Source organism: Mustela erminea, chromosome 2, assembly GCF_009829155.1.
Source record: "Mustela erminea isolate mMusErm1 chromosome 2, mMusErm1.Pri, whole genome shotgun sequence".
NCBI lineage: Eukaryota > Metazoa > Chordata > Mammalia > Carnivora > Mustelidae > Mustela > Mustela erminea.
The window spans coordinates 112,906,812-112,929,250 of NC_045615.1; the positions used below are offsets into that span (position 1 = coordinate 112,906,812).

The 22,439-nt window shown below is 36.8% G+C and overlaps 1 long non-coding RNA gene across 1 annotated transcript; it reads left to right on the top strand.

Moving 5' to 3' along the window:
• The first annotated feature begins 258 nt into the window (after positions 1-258).
• On the top strand, positions 259-21,538 carry LOC116583706. Its single transcript, XR_004282846.1, has 3 exons — positions 259-269; positions 17,924-17,968; positions 21,504-21,538. It is a non-coding gene; the product is annotated as an uncharacterized LOC116583706 (long non-coding RNA).
• Positions 21,539-22,439: the final 901 nt, after the last annotated feature.

Below are 22,439 nucleotides of genomic sequence, written 5' to 3' on the forward strand. Positions count from 1 at the left end.
TCTCCATTTACTTATTTTTCTTAATTAACATAAAATGTATTATTTGTTTCAGGGGTACAGGTCTGTGATTCATCAGTCTTACACAATTCACAGCACTCACCATAACATATACCCTTCCCAGTGTCCATCATGCAGCCACCCTACCCCTCATACACCCTTCCACTCTGGCAACCTTCAGTTTGTTCCCTGAGATTAATTAAGAGTCTCTTCGGGCGGGGGGGGGGGGGTTGCTGGATGGCTCAGTCATTAAGCATCTGCCTCCAGCTCAGGTCATGATTCCAGGAACCTAGGACTCAGTCCCACATCAAGCTCCCTGCTCAATGGGAAGCCTGCTTTTCCCTCTCCCACTCCCCCTGCTTGTGTTACCTCTCTCACTGTCTCTCTATCTCTGTCAAATAAATAAATAAAATCTTAAAAAAAAAAAAAAAAAGAGTCTCATGGTTTGTGCCCCTCTCTCGTTCACCTTGTTTCATTTTTTTTCCTCTCTTCCTCTATGTTCCTTTGCCTTGTTTCCCAAATTCCACATATCAGTGAGATCGTATGATAATTGTCTTTCTCTGACTGACTTACTTCACTTACCATAATACCCTCTAGTTCTATCTACATCCTGGCAAATGGCAAGATTTCCATACTGTTTTCCAGAGTGGCTGCACCATCTTGCATTCCCACCAACAGTGTAGGAGGGTTCCCCTTTCTCCACCTCTTCACCAAAATATGTCATTTCCTGACTTGTTAATTTTAGCCATTCTGACTGGAATGAGGTGATATTTCATTGTGGTTCTGATTTGCAATTCCCTGATACCAAGTGATATTGTGCACCTTTTTATGTCTTTTGGCCATTTGGATGTCTTCTTTGCAGAAATGTCTGCTCATGTCTTCTGCTCATTTCTTTTTTTTTTTTTTTAAGATTTTATTTATTTATTTGACAGAGAGAAATCACAAGTAGACGGAGAGGCAGGCAGAGAGAGAGGGAAGCAGGCTCCCCGCTGAGCAGAGAGCCCGATGCGGGACTCGATCCCAGGACCCTGAGATCATGACCTGAGCCGAAGGCAGCAGCTTAACCCACTGAGCCACCCAGGCGCCCTTCATTTCTTGATTGTATTATTTGATCCTTGGGTATTGAGTTTGATAAGTTCTTCATAGATTTTGGATACTAGCCCTTTATCTGATATGTCAATTGCAAATATCTTCTCCCATTCTATCGGTTGTCTTTTGGTTTTGTTCACTGTTTCCTTTGCTATGTAATAGCTTTTTACCTTGATGAAGTCCTAGTAGTTCATTTTTGCCCTTGCTTCCCCTGCCTTTGGTGATATGTCTAGGAGGAAGTTGCTGCAGCTGAGGTTGAAGAGATTTCTTTCTGTATTCTCCTCAAGGATTTTTTTTTAATTTAATTTAATTTTTTCAGTGTTCTAAGATTCATTGTTTATCCACCACGCGCAGTGCTCCATTCAATACATGCCCTCCTTAATAACCACCACCAGGTTCACCCATCCCCCCCACCTCCCTCCCTTCCAAAACCTCAGCTTGTTTCTCAGAGTCCACAATCTCTCATGGTTTGTCTCCCCCTCCGTTTTCCCCAACTCACTTCTCCTTTCCTTCTCCTAATGTCCTCCATTTTATTCCTTATGCTCCACAAGTAAGTGAAACCATATGATAATTGAATTTCTCTGCTTGGCTTATTTCACTCAGCAGAATCTCCTCCAGTCCTGTCCTTGTTGATACAAAAATTGGGTACTCATCCTTTCTGATGGAGGCATAATATTCCATTGTATATATGGACCATATCTTCTTTATCCATTCATCTGTTGAAGGGCATCTTCTTTCTTTCCACAGTTTGACAGTTGTGGACATTGCTGCTATGAACATTGAAGTACATATGGCCCTTCTTTACACTACATCTGTATCTTTGGGGTAAATACCCAGTAGGGCAATTGTAGGGTCATGGGGTAGCTCTATGTTTAATTTCTTGAGGAATCTCCACACTATCTTCCAAAGTGGCTGCACCAACTTGCATTCCCACTGACAGTGTAAGAGGGTCCCCCTTTTTCACATCTTCTCCAACACTTGTTGTTTCCTGTTTTGTTAATTTTGTCCATTCTAACTGATGTAAGGTAGTATCTCAATTTGGTTTTGATTTGAATCTCCCTGATGGCTAATGGTGATGAACATTTTTTCATGTGTCTGTTAGCCATTTGTATGTCTTCATTGGAGAAGGGTCTGTTCATGTCTTCTGCCCATTCTTTGACATGATTATCTGTTTTGTGTGTATTGAGTTTGAGGAGTTCTTTATAGATCTTGAATATCAGCCCTTTGCCTATAGTGTTATTTGGAAATATCTTCTCCCATTTTGTGGGTTGCCTTTTTGTTTTGTTGACTATTTCTTTTACTGTGCAGAAGCTTTTGATCTTGATGAAGTCTCAAAAGTTCATTTTCACTTTTGTTTCCTTTGACTTATCTTTCGATAATCACTCTCAATGTGAACGGTCTAAATGCTCCCATAGAATGGCACAAAGTTGCAGACTGGAAAAATGAAAGAACCCATCCATATACTGTCCACAAGAGACACATTTGGAACCTAAAGATACATCTAGACTGAAAGTGAAGAGATGGAGAACCATCTTTCATGCCAATGGAACTCAAAAGAAAGCTGGAGTAGTGATTCCTATATCAGATAAATTAGACTTTAAGCTAAAGACTGTAGTCAGAGATACAGAAGGATACTACATCATTCTTAAAGGATCTATCCACCAAGAAGATCTAACAATGGTAAGTATTATGCCCCCAATATGGGAGCAGCCAACTACATAAGCCAACTGTTAATCAAAACAAAGAGTCATACTGATATGAATACATTAATTGTAGGGGATCTTAGCATGCCGCTCTCAGTAACAGACAGATCACCCAAGCAGAAAATCAATAAAGAAACAAGAGCTTTGAATGACACATTGGACCAGATGGACCTCACTGATATATACAGAACATTCCACTCTCCACAAGTATTTTGATGGCTTGCTGTATCACATTTAGATCTTTCATCCATCTTGAGTGTATTTTTCTGTATGGTGTACGGAAATGGTCCAGTTTTACTCTTCTGCATGTGGCTGTCCCATTTTTCAAACACCATTTGTTGAAGAGGCTAGTCTTTTTTCCATTGGATATTCTTTCCTGTTTTGTCAAAGATTAGTTGACCAGAGAGTTGAGGATCCTTTTCTGGGCTCTCTATTCTGTTCCACTGATCGATGTGTCTGATTTTGTGTTGGTACCATACTGTCTTAAAGATTACAGCTTTGTAATAGAGCTTGAAATCCAGAATTGTGATGTCACCAGCTTTGCTTTTCTTTATCAACCTTCCTCTGGCTATTCAGGGTCTTTTTGGTTTCCATGCAGATTTTAGAATTATTTATTTCATTTCTGTGAAAAAAAATGCTGATATTTTGATAAGGGTTGCATTGAATGTATAGATTGTTCCAGACAACATACACATTTTAACAATATTCTAATCCATGAGCATAGACTGTTTTTCCATTTTTTTGTGTGTCTTCCTCAATTTCTTTCATGAGTATTCTATAGTTTTCTGAATACAGATTCTTTGCCTCTTTGGTTAGATTTATTCCTAAGTATCTTATATTTTGGGGTGTAATTGTAAATGGGATCAACTCCTTAATTTCTCTTTCTTCCATCTCATTGATGTAAAGAAATGCAACTTATTTCTGTGCATTGATTTTAGATCCTGCCACTTTACTGAATATGAGTTCTAGCAGGTTTGGGATGGAGTCTTTTGGGTTTTCCAAATAAAGTATCATATCATCTGCAAAGAGTGTGGGTTTGACTTCTTCTTTGCCAATTTTAAAGCCTCTTATTTCTTTTTGTTGTCTGATTGCTGAAGCTAGGACCTCTAGGACTATGTTGAACAGTGGTGGTGATAGTGGACATCCCTGGCACGGTCCTGATCTTAGGGGAAAAGCTCTCAGTTTTTCCCCATTGAGAATGATATTTGCTGTCAGTTTTTCATAGATGGTTTTTAAGATACTAAGGTTTGCTCTCTATCCCTACATTGTGAAGAGTTTTAATCAAGAAAGGATGTTTTGTCAATGTTTTTTTCTGCATCTATTGAGAGGATCATATGGTTTTTGTTCTTTCTTTTATTAATGTAGGGCATCACATTGATTGCTTTGCAGATGTTGAACAAGGATTATAATCCTTGCAGCCCAGAAATAAATCCCACTTGGTCATGGCGAATAATCCTTTTAATGCACTGTTGGATCTTATTGGCTAGTATTTTGGTGAGAATTTTTTCATCCATGTTCATCAGGGATATTGGTCTGTAATTCCCCTTTTTGATGGAGTCTTTGTCTGGTTTTGGGATCAAGGTAACACTGGCCTCATAAATGAGTTTGGAAATTTTCCTTCCATTTCTATTTTATTGAAGAGTTTCAGAAGAATAGGTATTAAGTCTTCTTAAATGTTTGGTAGAATTTCTCTGGGAAGACCATCTGGCCCTGGACTCTTGTTTGAGTTGGGAGATTTTTTAATACTGCTTAGATTTCCTTGCTGTTTATGCATCTGTTCAAGTTTTCTATTTCTTCCTGGTTCAGTTTTGGTAATTTATATATCTCTAGGAATGCATCCATTTCTTCCAGATTGTCTAATTTGTTAGCATATAGTTGCTCATGATATGTTCTTGTAACTGTTTTGATTTTCTTGGTGTTGGTTGTGATCTCTCCTCTTTCATTCATAATTTTATTAATTTGGGTCCTTTCTCTTTCCTTTTTGATAAGTCTGGCCAGGGGTTTATCAGTCTTATTAATTCTTTCCAAGAACCAGCTCCTAGTTTTGTTGATCTGTTCTACTGTTCTTTTGGTTTCTATTCCATTGATTTCTTTTTTTTTTAATTTTTATTTTTTATAAACATATATTTTTATCCCCAGGGGTACAGGTCTGTGAATCACCAGGTTTACACACTTCACAGCACTCACCAAAGCACATACCCTCCCCAATGTCCATAACCCCTCCCCCCTTCTCCCAACCCTCCTCCCCCCAGCAACCCTCAGTTTGTTTTGTGAGATTAAGAGTCACTTATGGTTTGTCTCCCTCCCAATCCCATCTTGTTTCATCGATTCTTCTCCTACACACTTAAGCCCCCATGTTGCATCACCACTTCCTCATATCAGGGAGATCATATGATAGTTGTCTTTCCCTGCTTGACTTATTTCACTAAGCATGATACGTTCTAGTTCCATCCATGTTGTCGCAAATGGCAAGATTTCATTTCTTTTGATGGCTGCATAGTATTCCATTGTGTATATATACCACATCTTCTTTATCCATTCATCTGTCGATGGACATCTAGGTTCTTTCCATAGTTTGGCTATTGTGGACATTGCTGCTATAAACCAAAGAGGCACAGAATCTATACTCAGAAAACTATAAAGTACTCATGAAAGAAATTGAGGAAGACACAAAGAAATGGAAAAATGTTCCATGCTCCTGGATTGGAAGAATAAATATTGTGAAAATGTCTATGCTACCTAAAGCAATCTACACATTTAATGCAATTCCTATCAATGTACCATCCATCTTTTTCAAAGAAATGGAACAAATAATTCTAAAATTTATATGGAACCAGAAAAGACCTCGAATAGCCAAAGGGATATTGAAAAAGAAAGCCAAAGTTGGTGGCATCACAATTCCGGACTTCAAGCTCTATTACAAACCTGTCATCATCAAGACAGCATGGTACTGGCACAAAAACAGACACATAGATCAATGGAACAGAATAGAGAGCCCAGAAATAGACCCTCAACTCTATGGTCAACTAATCTTTAACAAAGCAGGAAAGAATGTCCAGTGGAAAAAAGACAGCCTCTTCAATAAATGGTGTTGGGAAAATTGGACAGCCACATGCAGAAAAATGAAATTGGACCATTTCCTTACACCACACACGAAAACAGACTCAAAATGGATGAAGGACCTCAATGTGCGAAAGGAATCTATCAAAATCCTTGAGAAGAACACAGGCAGCAACCTCTTCGACCTCAGCCTCAGCAACATCTTCCTAGGAACATTGCCAAAGGCAAGGGAAGCAAGGGTAAAAATGAACTATTGGGATTTCATCAAGATCAAAAGCTTTTGCACAGCAAAGGAAACAGTTAACAAAATCAAAAGACAACTGACAGAATGGGAGAAGATATTTGCAAACGACATATCAGATAAAGGACTAGTGTCCAGAATCTATAAAGAACTTAGCAAACTCAACACCCAAAGAACAAATAATCCAATCAAGAAATGGGCAGAGGACATGAACAGACATTTCTGCAAAGAAGACATCCAGATGGCCAACAGACACATGAAAAAGTGCTCCATATCACTCGGCATCAGGGAAATACAAATCAAAACCACAATGAGATATCACCTCACACCAGTCAGAATGGCTAAAATCAACAAGTCAGGAAATGACAGATGCTGGCGAGGATGCGGAGAAAGGGGAACCCTCCTACACTGTTGGTGGGAATGCAAGCTGGTGCAACCACTCTGGAAAACAGCATGGAGGTTCCTCAAAATGTTGAAAATAGAACTGCCCTATGACTCAGCAATTGCACTACTGGGTATTTGCCCTAAAGATACAAACGTAGTGATCCAAAGGGGCACGTGCACCCAAATGTTTATATTCCATTGATTTCTGTTCTAATCTTTATGATTTCTCTTCTTCTGCTGGGTTTAGTCTTTCTTTGCTGTTCTTTCTCCAGCCCCTTTAGGTGTAGGGTTAGATTGTGTATTTGAGACCTTTCTTGTTTCTTGAGAAAGGCTGGTATTGCCACATACTTTCCTCTTAGGACCATGTCTGCTGAATCCCAAAGATTTTGAACAGTTGTGTTTTCATTTTCATTTGTTTCCATTAATTTTTAAATTCTTTAATTTTCTGGTTGACCCATTCATTCTTTAGTAGGATGCTCTTTAGCCTCCACGTATTTGAGTTCTTCTCAACTTCCTTCTTGTGACTGAGTTCAACTTTCAAAGCATTGTGGTCTGAAAATATGCAGGGGATGATCCAGTCCTTTGGTGCCAGTTGAGACTTGATTTGTGACCCAGGATGTGATCTATTCTGGAGAATGTTCCCTGTGCACTGGAGAAGAATGTGTATTCTATTGTTTTGGGATGGGATATTCTGAATATATCTGTGAAGTTAATTTGGTCCAGTGTGTCACTTAAAGCCCTTATTTCCTTGTTGATCTTTTGCTTAGAGGATCTGCCCATTTCAGTGAGGAGGGTGTAAAAGTCCCCTACTCTTATTGTACTATTATCATTTGTTTCTTTGATTTTGTTATTTATTGGCTTATAGAATTGACTGCTCCAATGTTAGGGGCATAGATATTTAAAATTATTAGATCTTCTTGTTGGAAAGACCCTTTAAGTATGATATTAGTGTCCTTCCTGTTCCATCTCTTATTATAGTCTTTGGTTTAAAATCTAATTTGTGTGATATAACAATTGCCACCCCAACTTTCTTTTGATGTCCTTAGCATGGTAAATTGTTTTCCACCCCCTCATCTTAAATCTGGTGGTGTGTTTGAGTATAAGTTGAGTCTCTTGCAGACAGCATATCGATGAGTCTTTTTTTTTTTTAAATCCAATTTGATATCCTGTATCTTTTGTTTGGGACATTTAGCCCATTTACATTCAGGGTAACTATTGATAGATATGAATTTAGTGCCATTGTGTTGCCTGTGAGATGTCTGTTGCTGTATGTTGTCTCTGTTCCTTTCTGGTCTATGTTATTTTTAGGCTCTCTCCTTGTTTACAGGGTCCTTTTTAATAGTTCTTATAAGGCTGGTGATCACAAATTCCTTTAGTTTGGTGATCACAAATTCCTTTAGTTTCTGTTTGTCCTGGAAGCTTCTTATCTCTCCTTCCATTTTCAATGACAGCCTAGGTGAATATAGTATTTTTGGCTACATATTTTTCTTATTTAATGATCTGGATATATCATGCCAGTCCTTTCTGGCCTGCCAGGTCTCTGTGGATAGGTCTGCTGCCAGACCTATCTAATGTTTCCACCATTGTAGGTTACGAAACTTTTGTCCCTAGATGCTTTCAGGATTTTCTCTTTGTCTATGAGATTTGTAAGTTTTAATATTGGATGTCAGGCTATTGACCTATTTTTATTCATTTTGAGGGGAATTCTCTGTACCTCCTGGATTTTTACACCTGTTTCCTTCCCCCAAATTAGGGAAGTTCTCTGCCCCTCTCTCTCTTTCTTCTTTTTCTGGGATCCAAATTATTCTAATATTGTTTCACTTTATGGTATCACTTATTTCTCAAATTCTTTCCTCAAGGTTCAGTAATTGTTTGTCTCTCTTTTTCTCAGCTTTTTTATTCTTCATCATTTGTTCTACTATATGACTACTTCTCTCTTCTGCCTCACTTATCACAGCACTTAGGGCCTCCATTTTTTATTGCACATCATTAATATCCTTTTGGATTTTGACTTGGTTAGATTTTATTTGTCCAGAAAGGGATTCTCTAGTAAATTCTATGCTTTTTTTCAAGCCCAGCTAGTATCTTTATAAACATTATTCTGAACTCTAATTCTGACATCTTACTAATGTCTCTGTTGATTAGGTCCCTGGCAGTCAGTACTGCCTCTTGTTCTTTTTTTTTTTTTTTTTTTTTTTTTAAGGTGAGTTTTTCTGTTTTGTTGTTTTGTGCAGAGAAGAATAGATGAACAAGAGAATAAAATGCTAAAAGGTAACAATGACCTCAGAAAAATATACACTAAGCAAATCAGAAAAGACATACAGAGGGAAAAGAAAAAAAAAAAAGAATATGATCAAGCTGGTGAATAGAACAGAGCCACACACTAGAGTCTGGGTGTATTTTGGTCTTTAAGAAGAAACTGACTCTCAAAATTTTAAAGAAAGAAACACACACACACACACACACACACACACACACACACACAAATAAGCATAAATACAATGAAGAGAATATGAGTGTAAAAATAAAAATTTAAAAAGATTTTTAAAAAGGAAATGATAAGAAGTTGGTTGAAAAAAGAAAGAAGAAGAAGAATTTTTAAAAAATAGACAAATACCAAAAATTTTTAAAAAATTAACTTTGAAAGACTAAAGAATCACAGGGGAAAAAAACCATGAATTCTATGTGCTGTATTCCCCTAGCGCTGGAATTCTGCAGTTCTCATTGATCAGTAAACTTGGTTGGCTGGGTGTTCTTGCTGATCTTCTTGAGGGTGGGGCCTGTTGCTTTGATTCTCAAATGTCTCTGTCCTAGCTCAAATTGTACCACCCTTGCCAGGGGCCACGCTAAGTAATCTGTTCCCATTTTCTTTTTGTAGCATTTGTTCCCTGAAGGCATTCTGCACAGGCTTAGAGGATTAGAATGAAAATAGCAGCCTCCTATCTCTGGCCCCAGAGGAGCTGAGAGCTCAGGGTCCCATTCCTCAGTGCACCCTCAGAGAAAAATAAGTACTCCTGTCTCCCTAGTCTCCAGCCATGCTTCATGCTCACCCAGCCTGAGACTGATCATTTCTGTCTCTGATATGACCCTGTTTGGAGTCTCCAAACCCAGCATATTCCTGCAGCATACTCCCACACTGCTCCTCCTCAGGAAGGAAGGGGAGGCTCCCCAGATATGCCACTTGTTGGGCCCCTTCTAAAAGAGCAGTAAGCTGACCATGCCAGAGATCACAGTTATGGCAACCCCAGGCTGAGAGCCCATTCTTGGGCTTACTCTTTTTGGTCAGTGTCTCTGCTCCAATATCTGAGAGCTCTGATGCACTCAGGCACCCTCAGTCTTTCTAGGACACTGAGAGCCCTGAGACCACACTGTACCAGCTAGGGTTCTACCCCCCATTTAGCCACCAGAGCAATGAGCCTTACGGGAGCAGACTTCTAAAAGTTCTGATTTTGTGCTTCTCTGTTCTATCACTTGCTAGTAGCCAACTGATGGAGGCTATCCCTCAGTCTATCTTCCCTTATATCACTTCAGAGTCATTTCTCCACACATCCTACCTCCCAGAAAGTGGTTGCTTTTCTGTTCATAAAGTTGCTGCTATTCTTTTCTTTAATCTCCTTTTGAGTTTGTAGGTATTTAGAAAGGTTTGATAGCTATCCAACTGAATTCCTGGGAGCAGATGAAATTTAGATCTCCTACTCCTCCACCATCTTGGACCACATCCCCTTTCCACAAATTTGATAACCTAGAGGAAATGGACCAGTTCCTTGAAATGTACTATTTGCTAAAACTCACAAAGAAACAGACAATCTGAATAAGCCTGCATCTCTTAAAGATATAGAGTCCATTAATATCTTTATAAACCAGAAAGCAGTAGGCCTAGATGGGCTACAAATATGTAAGAAAGAAATTATACCATTTTTTTAAAGACTTTATTTATTTTTCAAAGAGAGAGAGAGAGAACACAAGCAGGGGGAGTGGCAGGCAGAGGGAGAAGCAGGATCCCCACTGACCAGGGAGCCAGAAGCAAGACTCAATCCCAGAACCTTGAGATCACGACCTGAGCTGAAGGCAGATGCTTAACCAAAAGAGGCACCCAGGGGTTCCTGAAATTATACCAATTTTCTAAAATGTCTTGCAGAGGATAGAAATGAGGGAATACTTCCTAATTCATTTTATGAGGTCAGCATTATACTTATGCCAAAACCATCCAAAGATTTATAGGAAAAGAAAAATACAAACCAATATCTTTCATGATAATACATGCAAAAATCCAGAATATTAGCAAATTGAAGCCAACTATGTATAAAAAGAATTATACACCAGTAACAAGTGGGATTTATCCTGAGTATGCAAGTTTGGTTCAATATCTGAAAGCCAACTAATATAAGCCATCATATCAAGTGGCTAACAAAGAAAAATCACATGAACATATCAACAGATGCAGAAGAATTATTTGACAAAATCCAATACATATTCATAATAAAAACTCTTGGTAGGAATAGAGGGAAACTTCTTCAAATTTGATAAAGATTATCTACAAAAGTCCCATGGCTAACATCATATCTAGTGGTGACAAACTTGAAGATTTCCCAGTAAGATCAAGATCAAGTAAGATCAAGGAAAGACTGTCTCCTTTCATCACTCCTTTTCAACATTGTACTGGAAGTCTAGCTAATGCAAAAAAAGAAAAAAAAGAAGAGGCATACAGATTGGGAAGGAAGAAATAAATGTGTTTGCTTGTAAATGACGTGACCATCCAAGTAGAAAATCCTAAAACAAAAACAAAAACAAAAACCTGACAAAAACCCTCTTGGAACTAACAGGGAAATTAGCTAGGTTGTAGGATACAGGTTAGTATGCAAAAGTCATTTGAATTTGAAATGAATTTGAAATTAAGAACATTACCATTTATATTAATGCATTCTAAAATGAAATAGTTCATTTTAAATCTAACAAAATACATACAATTTCTAAAAAAGGAAAACTACAAAATGATGAATAAATTCAAATCATAGAATGCACACCCTTCAGAAAAATTAACAGGAAATGTACCATAGACTTAAATAGAAAATACAAAACTACAAAATTCCAAAAAGACAGCATAGGAGAGACACAGATGACCTTGAATATACCAATAATCTCTTAGATACAACATCAAAAGCATGACCATAAAGAAACAATTTTTAATAAGACTTCATTAAAATTAAAAATTTCTGTTCTGAGAAAGACATTGTTGAGAGGATAAGAAGAAAAGCTACAGCCCAGGAGAAAATATTTGCAAAGACACATCTGAATAAATAATTTTGTGCAAAAATATACAAGGAATTCTTACAACTCAGCAAGAAGAAAACAACCAAATTAAAAACAAGCCAAAGATCTTAAAAGACACTTTACCAACTAAGATAAATTGATGGCAGATAAACATATGAAAAGATGCTCCACATTACATGTCATCAAGGAAATAAATACAAATTAAAATCGCAACGAGACACCAGTACAAACCTATTGAAATAGCCAAAATCCAGAACATTGGCAATACCACGCACTGACAAGGATGTGGAGAAACAGTAATGCTCATACATTCCCAATGGAAATGCAAAATGGTCCAACCACTTTGGAAGACAGTTCTGCAGTTTCTTAGAAAACTAAACATATTTTTACTTTATGGTCCCACAGCAATCACACTCCTTGGTATTTACCCAAAGTAGTTGAAAACTTTTGTCCACACAGAAAGTACACATGGATGTTCATAGCAGCTTAATTCATAACTACCAAATCTTGGAATTGACCAATGTGTCCTTCAGGAGATGAATGGATAAACTGTCTGTGATACATCCAGACAATGGAATGTTATTCATCATCAAAAAGAAAGGAGATATCAATCCATGAAAAAACATGGAAGGAACTTAAATGCATAGTACTAAATGAAACAATCTGAAAAGGTTACACACTATATGATTCCAATTATATCACATTCTGGAAAAGGCAAAACTACAAAGACAGTAAAAGATCAGTGGTTGCCAGCAGTTAGAGCAAACATTTCAATAAGAGAAAATCCAGATTCTGGAAACATCTATTAATGTCATTTTACTTGTGTTTTGTTTTTATTGTTTAATTCCCACAGATAGTTGCTGGCTGAGGTGGAGGGAAGGTGGTTTATTATTCTAATCCTAATGAGATGACTAGGTGGGCAGATTTAGTAAGTGAAGTCCAGAAAAAAATAAGATCAAGAGTCAAGAAAATATTCGATCAAAGTGGATAGAACAATATTTTTTTATTTTTATTCTAGTTATAATATACTTGAGGAGACACTCAATATTCAATTCCATTCAGGGCCAGTGTCTCCCTAAGCAAATTATTGTGAATAGATAGAGTGGGAGAGCTGAAATCTTAACCAAACTTCTTTAAATGTTGAGGAAAAAATCCTCCAGATGAATCTAATATGATCCCCTATAAGTATTCTAGGGACACACCCCACTCCAACTCTCAGCAGATGAAATGTTAGGATCAAGATACAAAGCAAAACTAAAAAACAAACAAACAACAAACAAACAAACCAGGGAAAGAATGATGCAGAATTTCTAAAGACTGAAGTCCAGGGGAGGGAAATTTGGAGACTCAGATATCAAAGAGTACAGGAAAGAAGGTAGGATACTCATAGTACCTGGAGTGACATTTTATTAGGTTATCAGAAAAGGATCTGAAACTGAATAGACTATCAGTTAATTATTGCTGGGTAGCATATCACATCAAAACATAGTGGCTTAAAGAATTTATTATTTCTCTTGTGTCACCTGGGGAGCTCAGTTGGCTAAGCATCTGTCTTCAACTCAGGTTATGATCTGAGGGTCCTAGGATTGAACCCCAGGTTGGGCTTCCTGCTAAGCAGGGAGCCTGCTTCCCTCTCTGCCCTTCCCTCCTGCTCTGCTCCCTCTCATTATCTCTCTCTTCCTCTCAAATAAATAAATAAAATCTTTTTAAAAAGCTTTAATTATTTTTTCAAATGTTTGTGAATTGACAGGGAATTTCTTCTCCTACATGCATGTTGGCAGGGATTACACATGAACTAGGGAGCTCATGAGGGACCTCAGTTTTCTTCCAGTGTGCTTCCTCTGCATATACCGTTTCATCTTGAAGAACCTCTTTTATAGCCTTTTTTCTCAAGCAATATAGCTAAGACAACTTTAAGCATGGTGGCTCGTTCTACAAAAGAACGTTCCAATCAGAAAAGCACAATTGTTTAAAAAAAAAAAAAAGCCCAATTGTGTAAGTGTGTATCAAGACTCTGTTGCATCACACGAGCTAAAGCCCTGTTAGCCCAGATGCAACAAGGTGACTGACTATACACGTATCTGAATACTGGGATGGGTAGTCCAATGGATGCACTAATAGAATAGTCTACCGCATGCACCGAGGACTGAGTAGTCTACCGAGGTCCACAATGCTATCATCCAGGTGTTTCCAAGTTCCAGTAAGTTTCTTTTTCTCAATTTATTGTTTATTCATTTTTAAACGATTTTATTTATTTATTTGACAGAGAGAGAGAGAGAGTGAGAAAGGGAACACAAGCAGGGAGAGAGGGAGAGCAAGAAGCAGGCTTCCCACTGAGCAGGAGCCCGATGTAGGGCTCGATCCCAGGACCCTGGAATCATGACCAGAGCCAAAGGCAGCTGCTTAATGACTGAGCCACCCAGGTGCCCCTATTTATTCATTTTTAAGACTGTTTTTTAAGAGTAGCTTAAGATTCACTGTAAAATTGGGCAGAAGATATAGAGATTCTTTACATAACCCCAAGTATACACATGTAGCCCCTCCATTATCAACATCCTCCACCATCATGTTATATTTGTTACAACTGATGAGCCTACATTGTCACATCATAATTACCTGAAATTGTTAGCTGACTTGAAGGTTCACTCTTGGTGTTACACAATGTAAAGTTATGGACAAATGAATATTGACATGTATCTGTTATTGTGGTATCATGCAGAGTATTTTCACTGCCCTAAATATCTTTTTTAAATGTTGTTCCCTTATGTATATTGTAATAGAAGTAAAAACTGAAAACAACTGTTCTATCCTTTTTGATGGAATGTTTTTCTGATTTCTTATCTTATTCTCCTTCAGGAACTCCCTTACTGAATCTACCCATCTAGTAATCTCATTGGGATTAGAGCCATAAGCACCTTCTCCAAGCCTCAGTCAATAACTATCTATGGGGAATAAGTAATAAAACAAAGTAAAAACAAAAATAAGCCTTGAATTAATGTTTGCAAAACCTGAATGCTCACTCCTTGAAATCTTTGCTTGAAGATAATTTTCTTTTTGGACAATCATGAACCAAGCCTAGCTACTGCTATAATTTCTACATGATCCACAGTTATATAATATCAATGAGAACCTAAGATTTTCAATGCAAAGCTAAAGAAAAGAGGAAGGAATTTCTTTTTTTGGATACCTGGACTTGATTTCAGATTGAAATGGTAAATAGACAGTTGGTCATTTGGCAAGAAAGCAAAGAAACATATAATAAAATACTTTCAATAAGTGGATTTGCAATGATAATATAGAAGCCGCCATTATATCATAATCCACTGTTACAATGGTCATATACCTATTGTAATAAACTATTGTCAAAGTTCTTGCCAGACCTAGTGAATTTTTTTTAATGCACCTTTTACCAAATTGTCAATATTAAATATAACGATCAATTAATCTGTCCAGAAAGGGAAGAGGATGAGAAGAGAAACTGGGAGTCAAAAGTGACTTATTTTAAGAGTAATTTATGTTTGTCCTATAAGTAATCCATCAATTAACCACATCAACACAGCTAATATAATCTACTAGTTAGTTAAAAATGTATATTTTGCTTATAGTCACTTGAAAAGAGATTTGGAGTTTAAAAAAAAAGTCTAAATTGTACTACTTTTAAAGTAAATTTGAGAACATCAAAAGGAACCTGGAAACTAGATAAATATTAGTGTAATTTGCTAAAGAACACATCTGATTAATTTAGCTTATGTTGAAGATTGATAGGCATGGAAAATTTAGGAAAAGAAAAATATTTAATTTACCTTGATTTTAATAAGACATCTTATTTTGTCATACAACTTTGGATGCCATGCAATGCATACTGATTAGTGAGGATGATCTGGTTTGGATATAACATACCTATTAGGCTGATGCATAACTGGTTGATGAATAATGTTCACAAAATTTTTACCTGTGATGACTTGGAGATAGGAAAGATAACTCAATATTCTACAGAGATTGATATTGAAGTCTTGGTTGCATTTATATCTTTCATTCATGATCTAAAGCATAACATCAAAAATCCCAGAATTCTCTATAACTGGATAAATTCATTTTAATGATGATAATGAGATATAATAGAAAGAAACTGACCTGAGAAGCCTACAGATAATCAATGGTAAAACATTGACATGAATTCAAGTCCATCTTTTTTTTTTAATCCCTATTACTGTACTTATTGTGTGAAAGACATTCTATTTCTTTAGCATAGATTATGTGAGAGTAATCAAGAAACTCTTCACATACTTAAGGTTGATGTCTTCAAGAATATTGTAACTCCATGTGATATAAATCACTTTTTTATTATTAACTTATGTATGATATTATATTAATTTCAAGAACACAACATTATGTTCCAGTGATTATGCACAGTAGGCAGTAAGCTACTAGTAAGAAAGCAAAATAAATTTAGTTGATGTTATAGAAATAAAATGGTTGCCCAACACAATGTAATTTGTAGAAGAAAAGAGAGACATAGTGAACCAAAGATAAAAATTCTGGTGAAACCTACAATAAAGGAATGCACAGAGAAAGAATAGCTAATAAAATGTCTGAAGAATAATAACTAAGTAGGTATAAAGAGAACTGGAGTTAAGGGTTTCATGAGTCAAGGGCAGCAAAAGTTCCATGAAATAATGACAGTCCGACATTCTAGCAGAGCATAAGGCACTAATGAATAATCAGCAGTGAAGTTCCTGAAGCAAAAACGAGTCATAGGAGAACAAATTAGTACAATGCATGTAAAAAAATTCTAGAACTGGTTTTGAACTTTTAACCCCACTGTTATATGTTCTTTAGGAAAGAGAAAGTGAGGATTAAAATAGACCATTAATATTAAAAGAATGAGATAATATAAACCCTTCAAAACTGAAAATTCAGAGAACATGTTTGCAGACTACAACTCACTAAAAACAGCGGAAAATGTGTGTATGTGTATGTATAAAACAAATGTAACAAATAAATGAAGAATTTTATATATTCTCCTAAAAAGTACAAAATACAATACTGTTATTATAAAACAATTACAAGTCATAACAATCCACATCAAATCTAAGCTAGGATCACTAGAGGATCAGAGGCATATGCACATTTAATGCATAACTTATTAAACAAGATCGCTTGGAAATAAATGAATTTAATCCTTCAACTCAAGAAGTTAGAAAAGGAAAAAGAAAACAAACTTAGAGAAAGAATTAGAAGCAGAAATTAATAAATGTGAAACCAGAAAAATTAAATTAGAATTAATAAGAAAAATCCAAGAGCTGACCTTATAAAATTAACAGAAACATACCCAACCCTTCTAAGTAAACTGATCAGGTGAAAAGTGAAAACATTATTATTTAGAAATGAGAAAAATATACAACTCCAGAAACAAGTAAGATTTTAAAAATTATAATGCTGTGCATAATCTATATGTAATCCCATGTAATCCACATTTAATCTCCAATGGAATGAATAATTATTCTAGAAAAATTCAGACTACCAAAATCAACTCAAGACAAAGTAGAAAATCTGAATATATCCACAACCGTGTGGTAAATTGACAGACTCATAAAAAGAGTTATTCTTTGAAAAGGCATGAAGTTCAAATGATTTTAGCAAGAAATTCTTCCAAACTCGGAGAAGGAACTGATAATTTTGCGCTATTGAAGCTGTTCCCAACCATGGAAGAGGTGGAAAGTGTCACAATGCATGTTTTCGAGTTGTGTTGCTCTTCCCTATATCCATTCAGCCCCACTCAGTCCCCAGCTATTATGATTTGTAATCCATTACCTCAAGGCTTTTGATCCTCTCTCCATTTTTGCAAAAAACTTCATTGAAGAGATTAGATAAGTGTTTTTTTATGGTGGAGATCAGCTTTTACTTGAAGGGAAGAAAAGATACTCCCTCAAACTGATGAGAAAGGAGAGATTTATAAGTCTCTAAAACATCAGGGACCCAAGTTCCACTCTGGCCTGGTCTAAAAAGAGTAAAACCTGGGTTTCCTCCAATGTCTTGGTATTTTGTGAGACCCTGGACACTTACCACTCCCCTCATAATAGAAAAGAGACTCTGGAATAACTGACATTGAATTTCCTGCTAAGCTAGGGGCATATGTGCTTGAAGTTGGAATTAAATTGATTTAAAAGGTAATAAGGGATGCCTGGGTGGCTCAGTCATTAAGCTTCTGCCTTCAGCTCACGTCATGATCCCAGAATCCTGGAATTGAGCCCATGTCAGTCTCCCTGCTGGGCTGGGGTGGGGGGAGCTGCTTCTCTCTCCCACCCCCCTACTTCTGTTCCCTCTTTCACTGTTTCTCTCTATGTCAACTAAATAAATAAAATCTTTAAAAAATGGATTTTTTTCACAAATGAGTTTGCACATTAAGATCATACCCACTACATATGGATTAAAAAATATTTTTTTAAGATTTATTTATTTGAGAGAGAGAGAGCATGTTCGTGGGGAGAAAGGGGGAGAGAATCTTAGGCAGACTCCCCACTGCCCCTGGAGCCCCACACAGGCTTAATCTCAAGATCCTGAGATCATGACCTAAGCCAAAACCAAGAGTCAAATGCTCAACCAACTGCACCACCCAGGCACCCCCCAAAAAGGAAAAGAAACTTAAATACATTTCTGGTTAATTTAATCCAGAAGAATAATAAAATATCAAGATAGGTTAATTCTACAAACATAAGAATGGTTAAATATTGAAAAATCTATTTATATAATTGATTAAATTAATGGCTAAATTTAAAAATTATAATTATACTTCTAACTGCTGAAAAGGAATTTGAAAAAAATAGCATTCTTCGTTTTAAAAAAATCAAATACCGTTAAAAACAAAAGGCTCCAATGAAATGAAAATAAATGGTAAGGTGCTGCAGTTATCATATATTCTTTCATACAATAATTTAGTTTTTTTTTTTTTTTGATAGGGAAAGCAATTGAGCCGGGGGTGAGGTGGGGCAGCGGTCAGCGGTGGCAGGCAGAGGAAGAGAATCTTACACCTGTTGCACACTCAGTGCAGATCCTTCAATCTCATGACCCTGAGATCATGACCTGAGCTGAGAGCTGGAGTCGGAGATTTAACTGACTGAGCTACCCAGGTTCCCTTTGTCTTATCCCTATTTTTTAGAGACAAAAGTTGGGAATATCAAATAATTGGCCCAAGTTCATACAGATTGTTAAGTCATGATGTTGGAATGTATAATACAAGTATTCTGTTTCCTTACAGACTTAACCACACTGTAAAACTACATGGTCAAAAAGGTAATAAATGAATAAAGCAAAGAATAAATCTAAGTTGTCTGACTCTGAACCAAGGCTTCCTTCTTTTGAAGTTGGAAGTATCTGTCTGTCCTAATGAATTATACACTCTTAGACTGCAAACTTGTCTCTATATTCACCTTTGTTTTCCCTGATACCAATAGTGTGCTTATGCCAATTATAAACCCTTGAAATATGTTTTGCATCAATGCATGAGTATATTAAGTTAAATCTGAGGACAGGTGTGATATTGAAAATGTTTAACAGCTTATATGGCACAAGAACTAGTTAATAAGAACAGGCACCAGCTGGAAACAAGCAACATGACCCTAATCGTATATTCTGGTAACTATCAGCCCTGGCCAACAGTAAATACATTGGTCCCTAATTTCTCCTGCCTGTGTGAAAATACCATTGCAACTCCCGTAGTCATTCTGTTCAGCCTACCCTGTTGTATTTGACACAGTCATTTGGACTAGTGGTGGGCACCAGACACAGTCCAATTCCTTCCATGTAGTCTGCTTCCCCAGAAACAGAGAATAGCTCAAGGATAGAGTGTAGGGTTCCCATGTGTTCTACACAGTCTGTGTCCTGAGATTTAGAATTTGTCACTACAGGAAGATAGATACTGAATAAGGAAACTCATGTCTCTTCAGGTAGTTGGACATTTAAGTGATTCTACTAATTCTCAGGGCCATATTTCCCAACTTGTTTTCTGGAAATGCATGGTGTAAAGAGAAACTGGAAGGTAGAGTAAGGAAAGACAGAAATGAGGGCCAGTCTGGATTTCTAATCCTAATTCTTGATTTCTGATTCCATTTCCTGCATGTAACAGTCAGGGTTCAAGAGAAGCAGAACCAATATGATATAGAGGTATATGTTAAGGAATTTATTTCTGGGTATCTGCTTACCTAAATTATGGCAGCTGGCTAAGAAGTCTCCACAAGGCTGCCTCCACATCTCAAGTTAGAGCCCAAAGTTCCCAGGGAAGCCTGTTTGGAAGAGAAGATCCCCAGGCAACTGGAATCCCATGAGGAAAAGTTGGAAATCCACACAGAACTGAGGTCCATTCTTGTTGCCGCTGACCTCGTAAGCCAGAACTCTTCCTCAAGGTGCTGAACATGTACGCTAACACACCTGTTTCAGAAGTCAGAGGAACTGAAAGAAGATCCAGAGGTAAGGGAGAGAGCAGTTGCAGGACAAGCTGCTTTTTCTCACCAAGGGGGTAAGGCAGCAAATCAGCCACAACATATGTCTCCTACAAAACGGCTGCTGCCTGCTTTCCTTTCTCTGCCTCTGGAGAAAATCTTCTTTGTATATGACCCTGATGAAACAGATCATTAAGGGGCATTATGGGCAATGTTAATTCAGTCCAGCCAAACTGGCTATTACTTTAGGCTATTACAAAGTTGTCACTAGGTGGTGCGAACTCAGATGCATCTTTGTTGCTTATAACAAACTGGTAACAAGAAATTCGTAATTTATGCAGAAAAGAAATGGAAACCATAGAAAATGAAACATAGTAGGATAGAAGATATACGGAGGCCCCAGAATCAGATCTCAGATGATGATACAATAAGTTCTTTATAAATGGCTTATATTTTTATGGTGTTTTTAATTTAATTTGCTACGAAAGGTATTTAAACAACTTCACAATCCTAAGAAATACTATAGGGCAGCATTTCCCTGGGGGGTTTATTTTACCCTCCTTAAATTGTTTTGAAAACAGGACAGATACCCCTTTGGAGAGAGGTGTGCTTGAGGGTGTCCTTTAACCTCCATACAAGCGTTGAAGTCAGTGACTTCTCAAGATTCTTTCCATCTACATGACCATATTATACACCAAAAAGTCTATAATTGCACTTTTTCCCATGGCTTCAATTAGCTTATTCATATTAAGAATCTTCTCAGTCTAAAAAAAATATCCATAACTTGTTGGCTAGAGCGAGTGTTTTCCATGAAATGCCACAGGAAAAAAATAACTTTCAAGAATAACTGCTTCCAAAATTTGAGTTGGAACAGTTAGGCAATACCTCTGCTGCTTATGAAAAGCATACATGATCTGACTCTAAAAATAGCTTCTTGATTTAGGTAAAATGACTCAGGGTTAAACTTTAAAAATGAATAAAAGCTGGACCTATCACACTTTTCCCAATTGCCCTGGACAGCTCCTTTACTGGGACAGATTTGAATAGAGGGAAGATTTCTTGATTTGATATAGTTTGTGTTCATTTTCTGTGAGATTCAGATCCTCCCTCCAGACTCCCAGTTTATAGTCAACCTGAGATCACTTTAAGGGCTACTAATTTTATAAAAAGCGGTGTCATTTTAACAAAAACATTCATGCAACCTTACCCTGGACTTAATTTGGTCTTTTTGGAAGAATGCATATTAAAAAAACAAAAAAAGTTGCAGGTGAGGTAAGTGCCTGGATGGTTCAGTTAGTTAAGCATTTGACATCAGTTCAGGTCACGGTTCCAGGGTTCTAGGTTGGAGCCCTGCCAGCCCTGTGTCTAGCTCCTGCTCAGCAAGGAAACTGCTTGTCCCTCGCCCTCTGCCCCTCCCCTCACCCAGCTTATACTCTCTCTCCCCAAAATAAATAAATAAAATCTCAAAAACATAAAAAAGTAAAAAAGGAAACACAATACAAGAAAAATTAATTTTATTATTTTATTTGTGAACTTATTGCCAAAATTTTAATTATATATGTCCATTGGACAAATACAGCTGTTTGCACAAAGAAGCAAAATAATTAAAAGCACTCAAAATTAAACAATCACATTTCAGTGTCTTTCCATATAGCCATTTTTATATAATGCATATACGTGTATGTGTATATGTTTATGCTATATATGAGTGCACCCATATACATGTGTATATATGTGTATTTTATATAATATTTATATATATTTATTTATATAAATAATATATAATATGTATAAATAATATATATAAATTAAAAATTTATATTCGTATAAATAAAATTCAAATAGATATATAAATATATTATATATTATAAATAAAGTTATATATATTGTGTATATATATATAATGTGTAACTTAATGCATTGCATCACTCAAACCAGGACTTGGAGTATAAAGCATGTAGATCCTGTCAGTGCTCTTTTTTTGTTTTGGAAAAGGAAGTCATCTCTCCCACCCTCACACTTACATTCTCATTCAAGAAAACAAGGTAGATTGGTTACATTCCCTGATGTCTTATGAAGCTCAAGTTCCAGAGGCTCAGGAAATTACTGGGTATGTTACAGGATCTGTAAGGACTTCGTTTCTCGGAGCTAGAGAAAAATATAACCTCTGCCCTGATCCTACCTTTTCTATATGAGACAAGACCATAACCTGCAACTCCACTTGGTCTGAGAAGGCCCGAGATGGATAGCTAGGAC